We start from the raw sequence: 19,946 nt of genomic DNA, 5'->3' as shown, positions 1-19,946 counted from the left end.
AAATTGAGTTCTTGACAGAATTTTTTGTTAATAATTTTTTTCCTTAAAAATATTTTTTATAGAACTTCGAGAAAGTTGTTGGATATGAATTCTAATGAGCTACATATCACATAAAATGTTGCCAAACTAGAAATGTCCGCTAAATTTCCCTTCCTTCTTAGTGATGATTTCCGCAAAAAAGTTATAAAGACTATTAGCGAAGAATTTCCTTTGTAACTTTTTACGTTTGTATGTCGTTTTTGATGAAAGAAATATTTAGAATTATGTAATGACGTGTCTTAGCGGCCTAGCACGACTCACAAACGTAATATTAATCGAAATAATGAGCACTGTGGACTTACCTTGGATTTCTTAATTACTTAATGAATGGAAGGTCGTTATGGAAAACCAGTCAGATTACATTGAAGGTAATATTATTCATAAAATTTACATTACATAACCAAAATGGAACGGCTGCTAAAACCCGTGTTAATAGTAACTAGATTCTGTGATAAATGACAGTTCCAGCAGGCAAAACATTTAAACGGGCTACCATATTTACAATTAGAGTTCTAGACCGCAGGTACTGGATTGGCTAATCTTGAATGGATGCTACCTTGGCCGTACCGTCGGTACGGGATACTTCAGCGGTAAGCCGTATGCTTGATAAGGAACAGAGGCACGGAATTCAGGGCAGCAGAATCTGGAAGAGAATTCCAGGTTACACTAGAACATGTGATGTTTACTCTCACAAAAGTGATATATTCGCAATGGAGGGGGATTTATCATTAAATCAAGTCACGATGAGAATAATACTGGGAGAATTCTAATTCTTAATTGATCAAGATAGCTTGGTGGAACTTGGGTCAAGTTGCAAGGGAAAACATGTGCGTGCTAGGTCTGGAACAAAAGGGTTCGTTAGCGAGGAATGCGAATTTGAATATTGGAAAAACCAGTGAGAGTGTTTAGGGTTTGAAGGAAAAGAAACTGTCTATATGAGTGCACTCAGAAATGTACCTGTATGCATGTAGCTTGATCATCTAAGATGGTGTTCGGCTTTGTTCCCGAGTCGTGGGGCCCGCCAGTAAAAAGCGTTTGTAGGCCTAGTTAGGCAGAGACAGGTACATCTCTGATAAGCGACCAGGAAGGAGTGAGAACGTGTCAGGTCAATGCGCGATCTCTTGGGGTAGAATTTCCCCCCCGTCTAGAGGTCATTCTGGAAACAGACACAGCCAGTAACAGGGTCTAGGAGAAAAGAGCCTTATAGGTAAGTTCCCTAAGGGTTCTTCTAGCTACGCATTTCACCTATTACCTGCCTTTCTATCCCTAACGTTCCTTAGCCCCCTATGAGGAACGACAGGAAATGGCTACTTCCTCCCTTAGTTTGAATTATTGGGCGCTGGCGGGAAAGGCAGATGATAAAACGTAAAGAAAAAAAAGTATTAAGCTTACTCCGAAAAACCCTCTTACGTACGTCTCTTTTCATATCTAAGGCTAGACTGAGTTCGTCTCTAACATATAACTTCATTTAAAAATATACTTGTCCCAAGTGTGGGCTGGGAACTTACGTTGGATGTACGAAACGGTTACTGAAAATCCGCGTCTGTAGCCATCAGGGCGTTAGTTATAGGACGGGATGCAGATTGTCCTGGCCTGAATTATCAGATATAAGGAATCACTCATCAATCTGCAAAGTACAGATTGATATAAAAACTTCCAAATGTCCTCAGCGTAACAAAAGGACGAGTCAATTTTTATTAAAGAACACGATACGTCGTAAATGCCTAGACGTCTTCCATACATTTGTTTATTTTGTAATTTTTTTATACTGTTCTCTTTATTTCCTGATAGTTTTACCATTTTGTGTTTAGTCACTTTTTAGCCAGGTACTGTGTAGGTTTGTTTTAAAGCATTTTAAGAAATCGATTTTTTTTATAATTTTTATAATTCTATGTACTGACGTTCCTTTTTGTCAAACAAAATTATATGTGTTATATTACAGCCTTGAAGATGCAATGGACTATTGTGAAAAGCCGACGGCCATAATGATTGTAGTTGAATTGTTCGTGCGCCTTTCCATCTGCCCTTGGTCTCCTCCCTCATCTCCTGCATCGGAATATATATATATATATATATATATACTATATAGGTATATATATATATATATATATATATATAAATATATTTTTATCTATATATATTTATCCTTTAATATCTAATTCGCTCTACCCCGGAATTAATATATTTTCATATATGCTTAACCAGGGGGAATTTATTAAAGCGATAATAGAATTGCCGGCCGACAGGCGCGAATCATCGACCCTCTCAAATTCCAGGACAGGCAGTGAAGCCTTAGCCAACCCCGCCACCGCAAGAGACAAAAGCTTATGCCGCCTCCCATCTCAAATACCTGCCGCGCTCAGGTAATTTTTGTTTTTGGAGACTGCATCAAGCCCATCTCGTCCTCTGGTAGCGTGGTAGTGCTTTTACCCGCACGTAGTTATTATAAGGCTTCACTGCAGTCCTGGAATTGAGACGTCGATGGTTCGCGCCTGTCGCCGGCAATTCTATTATCGCTTAATAAATTCCCCTTGGTTAAGCATATATGAAAAGAAAAATATTAATTCCGGCGGGTAGAGCGAATTAGATATTAAAGGGACATTTGTAGCTCGATATAAGTATATGAATCACGGTAAATGTGATATGACTCATATGTATATATATGTATATATATTTATATATATATATATATATATATATATATATATAATATATATATATATATATATATATATTATATATATATATATATATTATCTTTTATATATATATATATAATATAATATATATATATATATAGATATATATACTAATATATCTAATATATATATATATATATATATATATATATATATATCCTATATATATATATATATATATATATATATACATACTATCTATATATATATATATATATATATACTATATATATCTATATATATATATATATATATATATATATATATATATATATATATATATATATATATATATAAGTAGATGAAGGCAGGCAGAAAAACACACAGGATTTTACAATTTGACGTTTATTCCTGTGTGTTCTTGCCTGCCTTCATCTACTTAATGTGACTGTGACGAGTGCCCATGACTGATTATTGGCTATCATATATTATATTATAACTAGTATATAGTATATATATATATACTAATTCCTATATATATATACTATATATTATATATACTATATACTTATTACTGCTTCCTAACTTTTTTCTTTGTTGAATTATCCCCCATTCTTTTCACATGACGAAACAATTTCCAAAGGCCCAGTAATGGCTTTCAGTAGCCTTCTCACCTATGATAAAAATAAGATTGATAATGATCGTTATATTTTGGTAAAACAGATACACATTTACTTTACGTTGAAAAGTTAGTACTCATAATATGAATAAACTCATCGACTTGTTAAAAACAATATTTTTTTTTAAATGCCTAATCCGCATATATCATCTTGCAGTTTATAGTTTCTCTCTCAATCCTACTGACTAACGTCATAATTTGATATATCGTCATTCCTTCTGTAATTTTCATTCTGTCTCTTTGTTTAGGACATAATAGTTCTCCAACGACTGAGTCCCAAAGGTAATGGAGCATTGAGCTTTAGTTTCTCCATCTCCGATAACAGACAATCATCACTTCAACGCCACAGTTGGTCTAATTGTTACCAAGTTTGGATTGGCCCTTTGTGGTGTTCAGTCAGGAATCGTAACTGACATTTAGCAAAGCTGCAAGAGGGCCAATTATTTGTCCATTTGTAATCTGTTCAAACTTGATTACTTTACGTAGTGTTGCCAATCAATTACTTTTCAGAACATTCGTTATTTATTTGCCTTCCTTATATATATATATATATATATACTATATATATATATATATAATATATAATATATATATATTATATATATATAATATATATATATAGATGAATTTTTTAGTGGATAATATCTTCGTCCTCCCGATCAGATAGAGGAGAAATCAGGACTGCAGTGATACTATCGACTCGGCCAACAAGTGAGGTTATAAGCTGATACAGATTCCAAGCTTACAGATCTCCAACCGCCTCTGCCATGTTATCCAAGTCGAACGGGGTGTCGTAGTATAGAACTTAGGCTATGATTTGGTTAGTATGTGCATTACTGTTGGTCACAGATTGGAAAGAATAGAAATGAACGTAATAAGGAGAGCTAGTGATTGGCTTATAACAACTAGTGTTACCTGTAGAGAAAGAATATTAATATGATTTCAGTATGTTTACCTCAGATAGGATTTTATGATCATTCTACACAAAAAACATACTTAACTAAAAAACAAAAATTCATTGTAGCAGATATGAAGCACAGAGTTTGAAATAGATATATATATGGGAATGTTCTTGGAGACCATGGATTTCGAGCAATCGATGAAGGTGGGGAGTATGTTGTAAATGGCAAACGAATTTTGAATTTGTCTGTATGAACACCTCGACTGTGATAGCAGATCATCACCTAGTGACATGAGTACAGAATTAGATAGATTATCTAATAGTTACAAGGGATTAAGGACCGTTGTAATGATTGTGAGGTAATTCATGCTGAAATATGTGCGAAACTGAATAGGTTGTTAGTGATGGATTTTATAATGAGATATAAAAAAAATAAGTAGCGGTTGAAGAGATCAAGAATTGAAAGCTGGGCTCTTAATGTATAGCTGTGCAATATAAGAGTTAAATAAGATGGAGACTCCAAGTAGAAATAAACTAAAAATAATAAGGAACTAGTAACATAGAAAATATTTTCAATAATGTGAAAACCTGTTAAAATGTAGAAGTTACTAGGAGAAAAAAGTCTATGGTAAGTCAAAAAGGGCTTAACAGCGTTTGGGAAAAGAGAAGTATATGATTCAGCTAGGCTAAAGTCCGGGATTTTCAAGGATCAGAAAGTAAGACATGTGCGAGTGCCGAGAATCAATATAGTGTGTCTATCAAGTCTTTCCCGGATTTCAGACCTTTATTACACACAAACCATGTTAGGTAGAGGTATGAGGTTTTATTGTATTTGAACAACAATAACTAATTTTTTTTTTTTTTTTTTTTGCATTACTAATACATTTCAACATATGCCCCCTTTGTTTCCCGGAGTACGTCTAAGCGAAATTCTATCTCACGCCCGTATTCTTCAACATCTTCATAGTTACCGTTTATAGAGCTAATGTTAGCCTTGCTTTAAGGTCTCAACATTAGGTCCTGGTGTACTGTACACTTTATCCTTGATATAACCCATAAGAAAAAATCAAGACGGGTAATGCCTAGTGAACGTGGTGGCCATTCTGTTGGGCCATCAACATTATGCATTGGATGCTTCAATCACACTGGATCTACCGCTTCTCTTACGGTCTTCAACACTTCCAGTCTCTCTGAACGTGTTATACCAGTCTTTAAAGATTTTAAAATCTGGTGGATCTCGTCGATACTCATTTCTGGACTTCCGTTGAACTGCAACAGGTGTTGTTGTTTCATGGTACCATAACACAGACTGGGCTTTCTCCTGCAATGACATCAGCTTCTGCTATTTCTGAACTTCCGTTGAACTGCAACAGGTGTTGTTGTTTCATGATACTATAACACAGACTGGGCTTTCTCCTGCAATGACACCAGTTCTGCTATTTTTGACTCAGCTGGCGGATAGTGATCACAGTGGCATCTGTAGGCAAACATAAGATACTTTAGTAATTGCACAACAGAATGTGAAAGTTGTACGGACATATCCACAATAATTTTAAAGTTATTAATTTTATTAATCAGGGAATGACTTTATGGACACCCTGTATAAAGGAGAGGAGACAGCGACTAACGAGATAGTGAGTATAGCCATGGGAAGAGCTACACAGGAGTGGGACTGAACACTTTGATCAAATGATGGTGAAACAGATATTTATAAGATATAAATTTCAATATAAAAGTAAAGATAATATCTGGGTCAATTAAGTGTTATCAGATAGAGTAGGAAATATATTTATGATGACATGAAATGAAGATGATCACATTACAAAGAAAATATAGTCTGAACAAAGAACAAAGAGGAGATTTTGGGAAAGTGGCAGTGGTGAAAGGGTTGGTGATGGAGATACAATTTACTATAATAGCAAATAAGGCTATAACTAAAATGAAGAATGGTAAAGTACCTGTGGCTTGAGAGGTAGGTCGAAATTGAAATTTCTAAGGTATAGTATTTGGTACAGAGGTGAAAGAATGGATGCTAGGACTGTTAAGGGCATTCTGGGTAGAGAAAGTGATACTATACGACTGATAAAGAAGTCTGAAGATAAATTTGTTTAAACAGAAGAGGTATTATATAGAAATCACACTAACAGAACACTTGCTGAATGTTTTTGAGGCAATAACAAATGACATATTGGAAAAAACTGTGAAGGTTGGTGAATAACAGTATGGTTTCAGTAGAGGCAGAGTATATTTTACGCTGTATTTATATAAAAATTACAAGGAAATATGCTGGGAGGAAATTGGAAATAATACAGAAATAAATGTATATATTTCTTTCTTAATGAGTATTTATACGAATAATATTTTGAAACCTTTGACCGGGTAAAGATATATGTAAAATATTGTGGAGGTGTCTGCAAGAATTATTACAGATATTGACAAAGATTTAGCAAGTCTATCAAAATATTTTCCCTGAATGGAATATAATTGTGGATTTGAAACTGGGAAACTGGAAAGATTTTTCTATTAAACAAGTGTGATTCGACAGGGTATTGTATAATAATTTTGTTATAACAAACAAAAGTTATTTCTTAAGGATTCTAATATTAGTAGCATTTTTCTCCTGTAGTGTATACTTCATTCAAACATGATAGGAGACAAGTGTCGAAGGAATAAACGAGGAGAAATTCTCCCAAAATGATATAAAGAATTTTTTTTTATTTCCAGATTTTTTTATTTCCAGATATCCTTAAAGTATATTTGGGGTCGGGATACGTCTCATTCTTGTACTAGCTGTTTTTCCGAAGTTGAAAGTACCTCATGAGGAATTAATTTTTAATAACAATATTAAAAGTTATTGTATATTAGTATTGCTTACGTTCTGTTTAGTTACTTATTCAAAAGTTAACACATTTAACTTACTCACCCTGATATGTACCATACGTACCCAGTCCATCTGCAGTCATACATTCAAAATAAATATCAATGCAAATTTATGCATTGCTTTCACCACCATAATTTAGTAACGTCACTCTCGCATGACCTGGAAATATTTGGACTGAAAATGCACGGAATTTCTGATACAGTTGGCGATGTTTCCCATCGGTTCCGAGATTTGTTTGTTTACCGAGATGATTTTCAGTTGCGTTGCTCCTACGAAAGGCCTCTTTCTTTTTCCGAACTGTAGCGACTCGTCGTTACTCAGTTTCGATTGTAATTCTCAAAGAGTTCGAGCTGACTCTATATTGCTTCTTCCTTCGTTTAATACTCTTGAAAGAAAAGCCTTAATCCTTTAGAAATCCAGGCGATTTTATTATTAGAATATTTCCCGGTACTTTCCAAATCTTTTGCTTATTAATTTTGAGCTGAGGTGGGTTACATTGCCTTATTTGAAAAGGGAAGCGGCTCCCAATGAACCTAAATAAATTCAAGTACGTTTAAATGTCTCATTAACATTACTCGGTAAAATCAAGTACACCGACATTTTAAACACAACGTAAAAGTTATCGCTATGCACTTATTTAAGATGTGGCAGGTAAGTGATTTTAAGTAATACTGCAAAGTAAGAAAAATAGAAATAAAACCAGACCTAAGAGATTTACTATTTCGAATTATTTCCTAAACACAAGTAATATTTTATTGGTAAAAACATTAGTCATCTCGGTTTTACAAACCTTCAGTAACAGTAAAGGCTTATTTCATAAGTTCAAATTAATATGAAGTGATAATCAGTTATGGCATTTCTCTGAGAAAGAAAAGATAAAAAGAAACACTCATTAACATGATATCATTTGATCGCTTGAGTTCATTAAGGAAATAATGCTGTCTCCTCAAAATCTATGTGACTTGCAGCACCCACCAAACTTATATTAACTAATATCTGTTTTCGTCAAGTCGTCCTACGATATACAAACAAAATAGTGCCTCAGTGGTGTGGTTGGTATGGCCCTGAGTTCGATTCTTGGGCATCCCATTGAGGAGTGAGAGATGTGTATTTCTTGCAATCGAAGTTCACTCTCGACGTGGTTCGGAAGTCACGTAAAGCCGTTGGTCCCATTGCTGAATAACCACTGGTTCCATACAACGTAAAAACACCATACAAACAAACAAACAAACAATATGTAAAAACCATTTGTATTTATATATTCTTCCTTTCTATGTACAGGAAAAAAGCCATTCGTCACAGAATCTTAATTGCGAAATCTTCTTTCCCACCATTATCCATACATTAAGGAGTCGCTTGCCTGATGTGCCTTCTCCGCTGCCTTCTATCAAAGGCATTATCCTCCACCAAACCTCTTTTCTCTATATCTTCATTCACTTTATCTCAAGATCTAATTCTCTGTCTCCCTCTCGATCTTCTTCCTCTAACAGGCTCTTCCGAATCCCTCTTCACTCCCTCTTCATCATCCATCCTCAACACATGACCATACTATCTTAATCGTGACTCGCTTATCATCTCTGTAATCTTTACTAAACCTGCTCTTCTTATTTCATCATTTTCCAATCATTTCAAGCAGCGATATTCCCATAATCCACCTCAGCATTCTTATCTCTGTTCTCTTAACCTTTATTTCCTCTTTTCATCTTAGTGCCTAAGTTTCTGCTCCATACATTAACATTGGTCTTATCACGGTTGATAGATCTTGACTTTTAGCTTGATTGGCATTTTCTTATCACATACAACTCCAGCTACCTCTCTCCACTTCCCCCATGCAGCTTTTATCCTATTGTTGACTCAAAGTAGATCCTAAGCATATAAATTTTTCTGCCTGTTTTATAATCGAGCCTCTTCTTTCTTGTGTTACTATTCTGTCTTTATCTTCCCTACTGCTCACCAAAACCTTAGTTTTATTTACATTCACCTTTAAGCTACCCCTCTCTAAAGACTCTTGCCACTCTCCAAACCCTTCTCCATAGGTCCTCCTCATTTTCAGCAGTAATCACCAGATCATCAGGGTACAATAACTCCCACAGCTCTGCATTTCTGATCTCTTCACTTAACACATCCATGACCAGCACAAAAAAATGGGATTAATGCTGACCCCGGTGTAATCTAACACTAACTTCAAAGTTTTCTGTTTCCCTAACTCCTTTTATGACTTCTGTGCACATTCTTTTATATATCATCTTGAATAGCCTAACCAACTTTTCTGGGACTTTCCTTTTCCTCAAACACCTAAACATCACTTCTCTTGGGATTCTATCATATGCATTATCTAGATTTATAAATGCAAAATAGAGCTCCTGGTTTCCCTCTAGGCTAGTGTCTTTTCCAGGAGCTATCTTACTATGAAGATGGCATCCACCATCCCTCTTCCTCTCATGAATCTGTACCACTGTTTCCCGATCTTTACGATCTCTCTTAATCACTCATCCAAGACTCTCTAAAACTTTCAGTCCATATTCTGTTAGTTTAATTCCCCTATAGTTATAGCAATCCATAAATCTCCCTTATGCTTGCATATGTATACCATTAGACTCTCCTAACAGTCCTTTGGCATTCCTTTCTCTTTACATAAAGCTTTTAATTAATCCAGCATCCATTTCTCCCCCTCTTTACCAAGTAATTTGATCATTTTAATTTGGAACTCCAGTGGACCTGGTGCTTTAGTATTCTTCATTTTCCTTAATTCTTTCTTCACTTCTGTATCCTGTATCTCCACCCTTTGAGCTTCCCCCATCTCTCTCTCATTTTCAGTGTTTAAAAGTTGTTCAAAATACTCTCCATCTCTTCTCAATGTCTTCATTCCTATACAATATATTTCCATGACTATCCTTGATGACACCCAATTTTCCCACATCCTATCTCTGCCTTTTCCTCAAGTTTCATATCTTATAGATATCCTTTTCTCCCTGACTTGTTCCTAATCTTTCATTCAATTGCTCTGCCGCTATTCCATTAACCATAAATACCCTCCTTCTCACCTCCTTCCTCTGCTCTGTACCTTTCCTCTGTACCCTGTGCATTCCTTACTTTCCAGTCCTTAAATGTTTTTGATTTTCTTTGAATGGATTTTTTCACCAATCCATTTCACCAACACTTTTCTCCTCTCAATGCTTCATATCCACTGGTTCATCCCACCAGGTCCTCTGCTTCCCCTCGACACATATTTCTCTCATGTCTGCCCAGATATTTTCCACTCTGTTACCCTGTCCAAATTCTACGGCTACCCTTTCCACCTATTTCTCTCTCACAGTCCTCCTAAATTGCTCCTCCTTTTCCCCCATTAAGGTCCCAATTCTTAATTCCAGATCCTCTCTTTCTCTTCTTGGGTTTCTTACCACTCGTTTTAAAATCCATCACCACCAAACTATGCTGTTTAACACATGCTTCTTCCAAGATCAATTTGTTGTTTGTCACATTGCTATTGTTGGTTCCTCTAACCAGGATGTAATCTATTTGGCTTTGCACTCCTCTACTTTCATAAGTTATTAAGTACTTATCTAACTTTTAAAACCACGTGTCTATACAAGCCAATTCATAACTATGAGCCATCTCCAATAAATAATCCCTATCTTCATTTCTAATTCCAAACCCATGGCCTCCTTGTACCTCCTCATACCAATCTCTTCTCTTTCCCACCCTGCCATTTATATTAGCTCTGTCACAAGTACTATTCACTTATTAATAAATATTAACCACAAGCTATTCAATAGCACTTGAAGGTTCTTTTAGTCTTTTAAATGTTGTAGACGAAGTGGTGATAAGTTTCTACAAGATTCTTGTTCATATATCGAATCCTACTGCTCTTACCAGTAAAATGGTCAACAGGCACCAAGTCTTTTCTGGCAACGACAATTGTACAACCAGTGTCCCTCAAAACTTTCACTGGGTTTCCGTATAAAATACCCTCCTCGACAGGCATATCAGAAGCAACACTTGCCAACTCAGTGTGATCATTTCTAAACACTTCATTATTTATATCCGCAACAGGATCTTTAAATTTTCCTTTATGGCCCTTTCTGGTCCAATAAACAACTTCTCCTGCTGCAGCATGACCATTTTTCTTGGATTCTTTTGCATGTTCTAGACAATGTGAAGCCTTATGACCCACTTGCCCACATTTATAACACTTAATAGAGGGTGGACATCTAATGGGTTTAGTCATCTGCTCAGGAAGCGCTTCCCCGGATAAGTCAACTCTGTCACTACGTACTGTTGAAAAATATTTAGAATTATGAAATAAACCTCCATGAGCTTGAACATAACTTTCTGCTAATTCAATCATTTTGCTAACCGATAATGGTAATCGCTCTCTCAGATGTACCTGCAACTGCCTGCCACAACTGTGCAAAAATTGCTCCATAAGAAATAAATCAGTTAAGCCTGCACATGTCATTTCACACTTTGACATTTCAATCCACCACTTCAAGAGATGTCTTAATCTAGACACAAACTTCCAACTAGCTCATTCTTCTGAGGTTTAACTGACCGAAACTTTACTCTGAAACCTTCCTCAGTACAATCAAATCTTTTCATAAGTGATTCAGAAACCTTATTATAATCCAAAGCATCCTCAGGTGAAAGTCTAACGTAAACATCCAAAGCTGCACCCTTTAAATGTGAACTTAGAATTATAGCCCAATCCCCTTTAGGCCACTTGGCTGCACTAGCAAGAACTTCAAACCTCCTAAGATATGCATCAATATCATCTTTGTTTTCATCAAAATCAGGAATAGAAGGACCTTTAACTTTTACTCTTACCTGGTTACCTTCAGTGTCGGAACCTTCGGTATTAACTGGCGAGTCCTTGATTTCTTTTTGCAGTTTCAATTTCTCAATCTCCTGTTTTTGCAAAGATTCTTGCATATCATACAAACGAATCTCATGAGCTCTATCTCTCTCACTTTTTTCACGGTCATATTCACGCTCCTTTTCTTTCTCCTGGCGTTCCCTTTCTCTTTCCTCACGAGCAGCTTCTAGTTTTTCACGTTCTAATTCTCGTTCCTTATTTCTAATATCCCTTGAAGTACTTTGTTCATCACTTACAAATCTTCTAAGGTCTTCGCCTTCATAACCAAGCTCTTTGCCGAGAGCTGTGAATTCCTCGATGGAAGACATAATACCGACTGATTTTCAGATTACTCAAATTTTAACACAATTTATCTTTTTAAACCCCTGACTACGTCCTGTCAAGGTCGCCAGATGTCACAAGTACTATTCACTTATTAATAAATATTAACCACAAGCTATGCAAAAGCACTTGAAGGTTCTTTTAGTCTTTTAAATGTTGTAGACGAAGTGGTGATAAACAAGTATATGAGTTTTTTAAAGTTTTAATTATAACATCAACAAAAAGATATATATCATTTAATTGATAATAAAAGTGAATAATATGGAATAGTTACGAGAGTATAATAAATGTCAAACAAATATCAATAAGTAAGAACGGTGTTCATTTCATCAATAATAACGTACGTAACAAATAGAAAAATGATTGCTCTCCGATTTTACATTTTATATATATAAAAATATAAGCAATAGGTATCTTATTTAATAATAACCAAAATACAGGGAAAAGATACCGAGTACACTCGCGGATACTGCCGTGCGGGCGGTCACTTATTCCTTGTGCATAAGGCCACAACCCTCATACATGCTTTCGTGACTTCGACCGGACAATAAACACTCTCTCTCGATCATAGCGACCAGTGCACATTTTGCGATTAACGTAATATTTACCACTAAACACCAAGCACCAATATTTCGGTGACGGTAAACAACCAACACTGACGAAGAGCACTTTCAAGTAGGGCTGATATATAAAATCCAAGGTGGCAGGGATCTCGACCTCTTCCGCACAACAGCACCACGAATGCACTCACGAGTTATTTCTGTTGATCCCCATTTCACCTCTGAAGAGAGAGAAACAGTAACTAAACAACTGTCCAGAACAAGATGTCACAACCAATCTTCATTACGGTAACAAGAATTCATTGGTAATTACAGTTGGGTCTTTAACTCCGCTTTAACTCTGAAATCCCTATATACATACAAACATTACTTATTATGATGTAAATATAGTAACAACTTAAATACTAAACAAATATATAAACACACTGTGACAAGCTCCTAATATTAGTTTCTCCTCCTCTTTCACAGTTCTAATGGCAGCCTCAAACTCTTGTCTAAATAATTCTTTCTCTTGCTCTTGGCAACCCATCTGAGGAGCATATGCTGATGTTATATTTACTACCTTGTCCCCTATTATTATGGGAATTGTTAAAAGCCTATCATTTACTCCTGTTACTTCCAACACTTTTTCCTTCCAGTTGTTACTTACTATAATTCGAACTCTATTTCTTCCCTCTCGTGAACCGATGTAATAGAGCACATACCCATTTCCTATCTCTCTAATTCCACTCCCTTTCTTCCTAGTGTCCTGTACACAAGAAATCTATCCTCCTACTCTCCATCACATCTGCGATCTCGGCTCTTATCTTCCACTCTTTCACTAACTTCTTTGGTCTCAGTTGTGACTCTGGGTACCCTTTCACCCATTTATCGCGCCCGTAAGGGGACGACCTAGCCACACATCTGGCTTGGTTTACTGTTTGGCAAGGGGTTTTTACAACTTCATGCCCTTGCTGTCATCAACCACAGTTACTGGCGGTGGGCCTAGCCTTTGACTAAAAAGTCCACCTGTAAGGCAGCAGTTTCCGCAGTTATTAGCAGTGGGCCTAGCCTTTTACTATAATGTAAAGTAAGACTGTAAGGCAGCATCTGTTCTTTTAGTCGCCTTTTACGGCCCGCATAACCTACGGTGGTAGTATTCTTACACCCCTACCATAAGGACATCTTAATGACGAAAATACAGGGTAGCATGTATATTTGATGTTAGATATTAGTTTCACTATTTTACAAATATGCTTGTATATTACCAACATTCTTGATAGAAAATGTACATTAGTTAATATTCTTATACTTTAAATCTCTCTTTTACACTTTAAACATTTTTGAAATAGGTTAGTTGCTTATGTTAAAATTTTCATAGAAATAACATCACAAATGTAAAAAATGAGCAATCTCTACCAGCCCTGAAAAGACAATATTGTAAGTTTAATCTTAAAATTACTGTTTTATCATTGAATATTAGACAGATCAAAAGTGAATCATTGACTGCTATTGGAACAAAAAAATAATGAAATGTCCCTCTCTCTCTCTCTCTCTCTCTCTCTCTCTCTCTCTCTCTCTCTCTCTCTTTTTCCTCTGATGCACAGCAGATGCTGTAAGCGGCAGTGCAAAGTTTTATGTCACCTGTCACAACGAAATTTACTTTTGACAAAACAAATCTTTTCTGTCCTGCATCAAAGTCTATTTCCTTTTAATATTTCACCCTTGTCCAATAAACGAGTCTACGATTATTAACATTTACATTTCTTAAGAACAAAGAGTGAATGTGTTATTTGTCTTCATTTCCTTTCTCCTTTGTTTAACGTTTCATAACATTCAATTTATCTAATTCATTCATGCCATATATACATTTAATTTAGATTTTCTAACACAACATGAATTCTTTTCAAACGTTAACTCAATATTACCATGTTCAATCCCTTTCCTTTGTCTCAGCTCATATGGCTTTATAGATGATTCATCTGAAATATCTCTCGCCAACTTCGTCTTCAGAAAATTTAGGTAGATGATAAAGTATTGGATTACAAGCACTTTCAGTATTTCTTAACTTAATTATTAATGATCTAGTTTCTATTTCTTTGCTTGCTGTGGTGGCTTGCTGATAAGTTTGGTTCAAGATTTGGCGGTTGTTTAAATTGTTTGCAATAGCTAGAAAGTACAAAGGGTAAGAATCAGTCCAATAGAATTTCAGAGTTCAAGCGGGTAACTCAATTAAACAGAACAATTGTGCTTCAAATCCTTCTTTGTTAGAGTTCCTTATCGTAAGAATGAATGCAACACAGTTACAGATTATCAAATGAAGCAGAGAGAGAGAGAGAGAAGAGAGAGAGAGAGAGAGAGAGAGAGAGAGAGAGAGAGAGAGAGAGAGAGAGAAGCATACTGCTGATTTTGTTCTCCGTCATCAATTTGCTTCCCTGTGGAGGTCAAACTCCAGATTTAATTATTAATATATATATATATATATATATATATATATATATATATATATATATATATATATATATATATATGATATATATATATGATATATATAATATATATATATATGATTATCTATATATATATATATATATAGATTATATATATATCTATATATATATATATATATATATATATATATAGTATATATATATATATATATATATATATATATATATATATATATATATATATATATATATATATATAATATATATTTACATATATCAATATATAAGATATATATATATATATATCTAAGATATAGATAGATCTATAGAAAATAGATATAGATATAGATATAGATAGATAGATATATATAGATATATATATATATTTAGATATATATAGATATATATTATAATATAGATAATATATATAGATATAGATATATATCTATATATATACATATACATATATAGATATAAATATATTATATATATATAGATATATAATATCTAGAGAGATATAGATATATAGGAGAGAGATACTAAATAGGCTATATAGAGATAAGAATATATATTTATATAATATAGATATATAGATATAGATATGATCTATATCGATGAGTAGATATAGATATATAATTCGTAGATATAGAGAGAGATATATATATATATATATATAATATAAATCTATATATATATATATATATATATATATATATATATACTATAGATATATATATAGATATATATATATTATATATACTATATAATATAATCTTATATATAATATATATATAATATGTATATATCTATATATATATATATAGTATATATATAATATAGATATATAATATAGATATATAATGAAATATATATATATATATATTTACATATATATATGGTATATGTATATATATAGATATATATATATATATATATATATATATATATATATATATATATATATATAATATATATATATTGCTTATATATGAAGGCCGTCACTTCAGTCCTCATCAAGAACATTTTTGTGTTTTTTGAAAAGTCTGCTTTTTCAGCTCCCATTTGGTTCAATACTTTATTCTTGGACGTCGTCGTTTTAGCCTTCGTCTGATCTCTCATCTGGTCTATTTCTTTATATTTGGAGGCCCTCCTTGTTCCTCGTTGGACGAGTGGTTTTCGTGCTCGGCAACCAATCCGATGGTCCTAATATCGATTCTCGGCTCGGCCAACCCGGAATCAGAAGAATTTATTTTGGATGGTAAAAATTCCTTTCTCGATATAATGGGATTCTGATCCCACAAGAAGCTGTACGTCCCGTTGCTAGGTGACCAATTGGTTCCTAGCCACGTAAAAATATCCAATCCTTCAGGCAAGCCTTAGAAGAGCTGTTCATCAGCTCAGTGATGTGGTTAAAACTAAGATACCCTTGATTTTTTTTTTATTTTTTTTTTCTTTGTTTTTTTTTTTGGAGGCCCTCTTTTCAGCCCTCAATGTTTTGAGCCGGCCATTCATCCGTCATCTTATACATTGGGTTTCTTTTGACCCATCCTTTCTACATGCATCCCTTTTGACTCTCAGTTTTATTATTATTATTATTATTATTATTATTATTTTATTATTATTATTATTATTATTATTATTATTATTAGAAGTAAGGAGGGAAGACCAAGAAAGAGATGGCGTGATTGTGTAGGGGAAGATATGGTTTTGAAAGGTATAGGACAGAAATCGATGGACGACTCATTCACAATGGGACCCCATATAAAAATGGGTTTAAGCTAGGAAGAAGAAGAAGATTATTATTATTATTATTATTATTATTATTATTATTATTATTATTATTATTATTATTATTATTATTATTATTATTATTATTATTTAAGCTCCTTCTTGTAACCGCCTTCGCTAGATCTACTTATCCTAGAGACTCATTTCAGCCTTCATTTGGTACATTTCTTTGTTTCTTTAGTCTCTTTTTGCTGCCACCATTTGGTCTACTTTTTAAAATTTGCGAATGTCTTCTTTCCTCAATCATTTCGTCAGATGTTATTTTTAGGGCGTTTCTTTTAGCCATCATTTGCTCCAACTTAGGAGTCCTTTACTGGAAAATTGAAAATAAAAACTTGCAGTTTTATATTTATTAGTAATCGGAAGTTATGTAGAATATTTTCACCTCAAAATATTTCTAAATAATTTAAAGCTTATTTATTCAAGGAATATAATTGTTGAGTTAATAATACTTTGAAATCTCTTGCGTCCCCAGGTTTAAACCGATTTCTACAATACACTAAAATTGAAATATTTATCTGATTTTAATATTTTATATATAAAAAAGACAAATGATAACAATCATGATAAGGCATAAATGTAATTTACATCTCTTGGATCGCAATGACAACTATTTACATATCGCGAAGAGTATTCAAATGGTAGTTTCCTTGTATATATTTTCATTAAGGAAGTTTCGCATGATATTTTCCCTTGACCACGGAATACATGCCGTGCCTTTGTTGTACAGGTTACAATAACTTAAGAGTTTAGGAATAATAACCTCTGGGTAAATCCTTGTTCTCTATATTGTTCAACGTGCTTATCATGAGTGGTCAGTAAATTGGTTAATTAATAATAAAAAATAAATTAATGTGTTTATATAAGTACTGTGAAATAAGTATGAAATACAACAAAAATAGAAAAAAGATTGAGTCCCATAAGACATAAAGTATGGCTAAATGAAGTACAAATGGTCAATGCAAATGAGGAAAGAGGTGACTCCTGTTAAGATTGCAGTTTCTTAAAGATATGTCTATCACATAACACTGAAAAATACGTGGAACATTACATATCAATCATTACGCAAAATAGGAAAGGCCTAGATCTGAAACATATAGAGTTTCAAGTACATCGGTAAACTTTACGCAGGAAGGTAGGTGTGAAGCTGAGATGGAAAGCTGAATAAAAGCATATCGTGGGAATGGACGGCGGCGGTAGGTGTCTTTGTGATAAGAGAACACCAAACAAACTAGAACTAGGGACCAGTGATGAAGTTGTAGTATAGTTCAATAACATTGGCATGATGAAGTAAGGAGGACCAGAAGCTAGAACAAAGAGAAATGAAGATGATTAGGTAGATTTTGTGGATTTCCTACGTCAGAGGCGAAAATGAAGAAATTAGAGGTGCCGGAATGGTATAGATTACTGACGAACACTGGGAAGATTATCCTTGAATTACATGTATTAGATGTATGATGAGGCATTAGTGACTGAAAATTCGCAAGGAATGTGTTATAACTTTTATAAAAGCCCCGTAAACAAATTTTTGAAGAAAATATTCGTAAATATCTTCAAACTAAATCAAATTTAGTTTTTATTTTATGCGTTTGTGTACATGGCACGCTATCATCATCATACCTTAAATGAAGTATGCTCAGTATCTTCTCAATTGCTAGTGTGATAGTCTTTATATGTTCTGTAGGAACTCAACTACAAATGGCTGCATTCTGGACCATTATTGGATAAACAAGAATGCAAAATTAAGTTTATTATCAATAATGATACTTCTTCTTCCCAGCTTGTTCCCATTTTTATATGGGGTCGCCGTTTTGGATGAGCCGTTTCCATCTATTTCTATCCTGCGCTTCTACCTCATCAATTTCCTTCTCATGTAAGTCTCCTCTCACACAGTCCTTCCATGTCTTTCTTAGTCTCCCTCTTCTTCTACCTTGAACCTCCATCCCCATAGTATGTCTCCTAGCGTGGTCCTCATCTCTCCTCAACAGGTGTCCATACCATCTCAGCCTCCCCTCCTGCACTTTCTTTGATACTTCCACCACATTAGTCGACCCCCTTATATAGTCATTTCTGATCCTATCCTCTCTTGTCACCCCCAGACATCCACCTAAACATTCTCATTTCTGCCACATCCATCTTCTTCTGCTCTGTTTTTCTCATGCTTGCTGTTTCCGTACCATACAGCATTGCTGTTCTTACCACCGTCTTGTGAAATTTTCCTTTTAACCTAAGCGGTACTCTTTTCTCACAAAGAACTCCACAGGCCGCTCTCTAGTTGTTCCAGCCTGCCTGTACCAGATGTTTTACTTCTTCTTCCATACTTCCTCCAGCGTTAACAAAAGATCCCAAATACTTAAACTTATCAACTCTCTTTATTTGCACTCCACCAAGCTGAATACTTTCTCTATCATCCCCCTCAGTGGTGGTACACATATATTCTGTCTTAGTCTTAGATCTACTTATTCTCATTCCTCTGTCCTCCAGTACTTTTCTCTACCTTTCCAATTTCACTTCCAGATCTTCCCTGCTCTCTGCGCACAGAAAAATATCATCCACATACAATATGTTCCATGGTACTGTCTCCCTTACTTCCTCTATTAAAACATCCATCACTATGTTAAAGATAAATGGGCTCAGAGCCAATCCCTGGTGTAATCCTACTCTCACCTCAAAACCCTCTGTCTCCCCAACACTGCTCCTCACTCTGGTAAATACATTCCGGTACATCTCTTGTATCAATCGCACATACTTCTCTGGCACCATCTTCTCCCTCAAACTCCTCCATACCTCTTGTCTTGGGACTCGGTCATAAGCCTTTTCAAGGTCAATGAATACC

This window comes from Macrobrachium nipponense, chromosome 34, assembly GCF_015104395.2.
Source record: "Macrobrachium nipponense isolate FS-2020 chromosome 34, ASM1510439v2, whole genome shotgun sequence".
Classification (NCBI taxonomy): Eukaryota; Metazoa; Arthropoda; class Malacostraca; order Decapoda; family Palaemonidae; genus Macrobrachium; species Macrobrachium nipponense.
The sequence above is the reverse complement of the archived record's forward strand: the minus strand, read 5'-3'. Positions refer to the sequence as shown.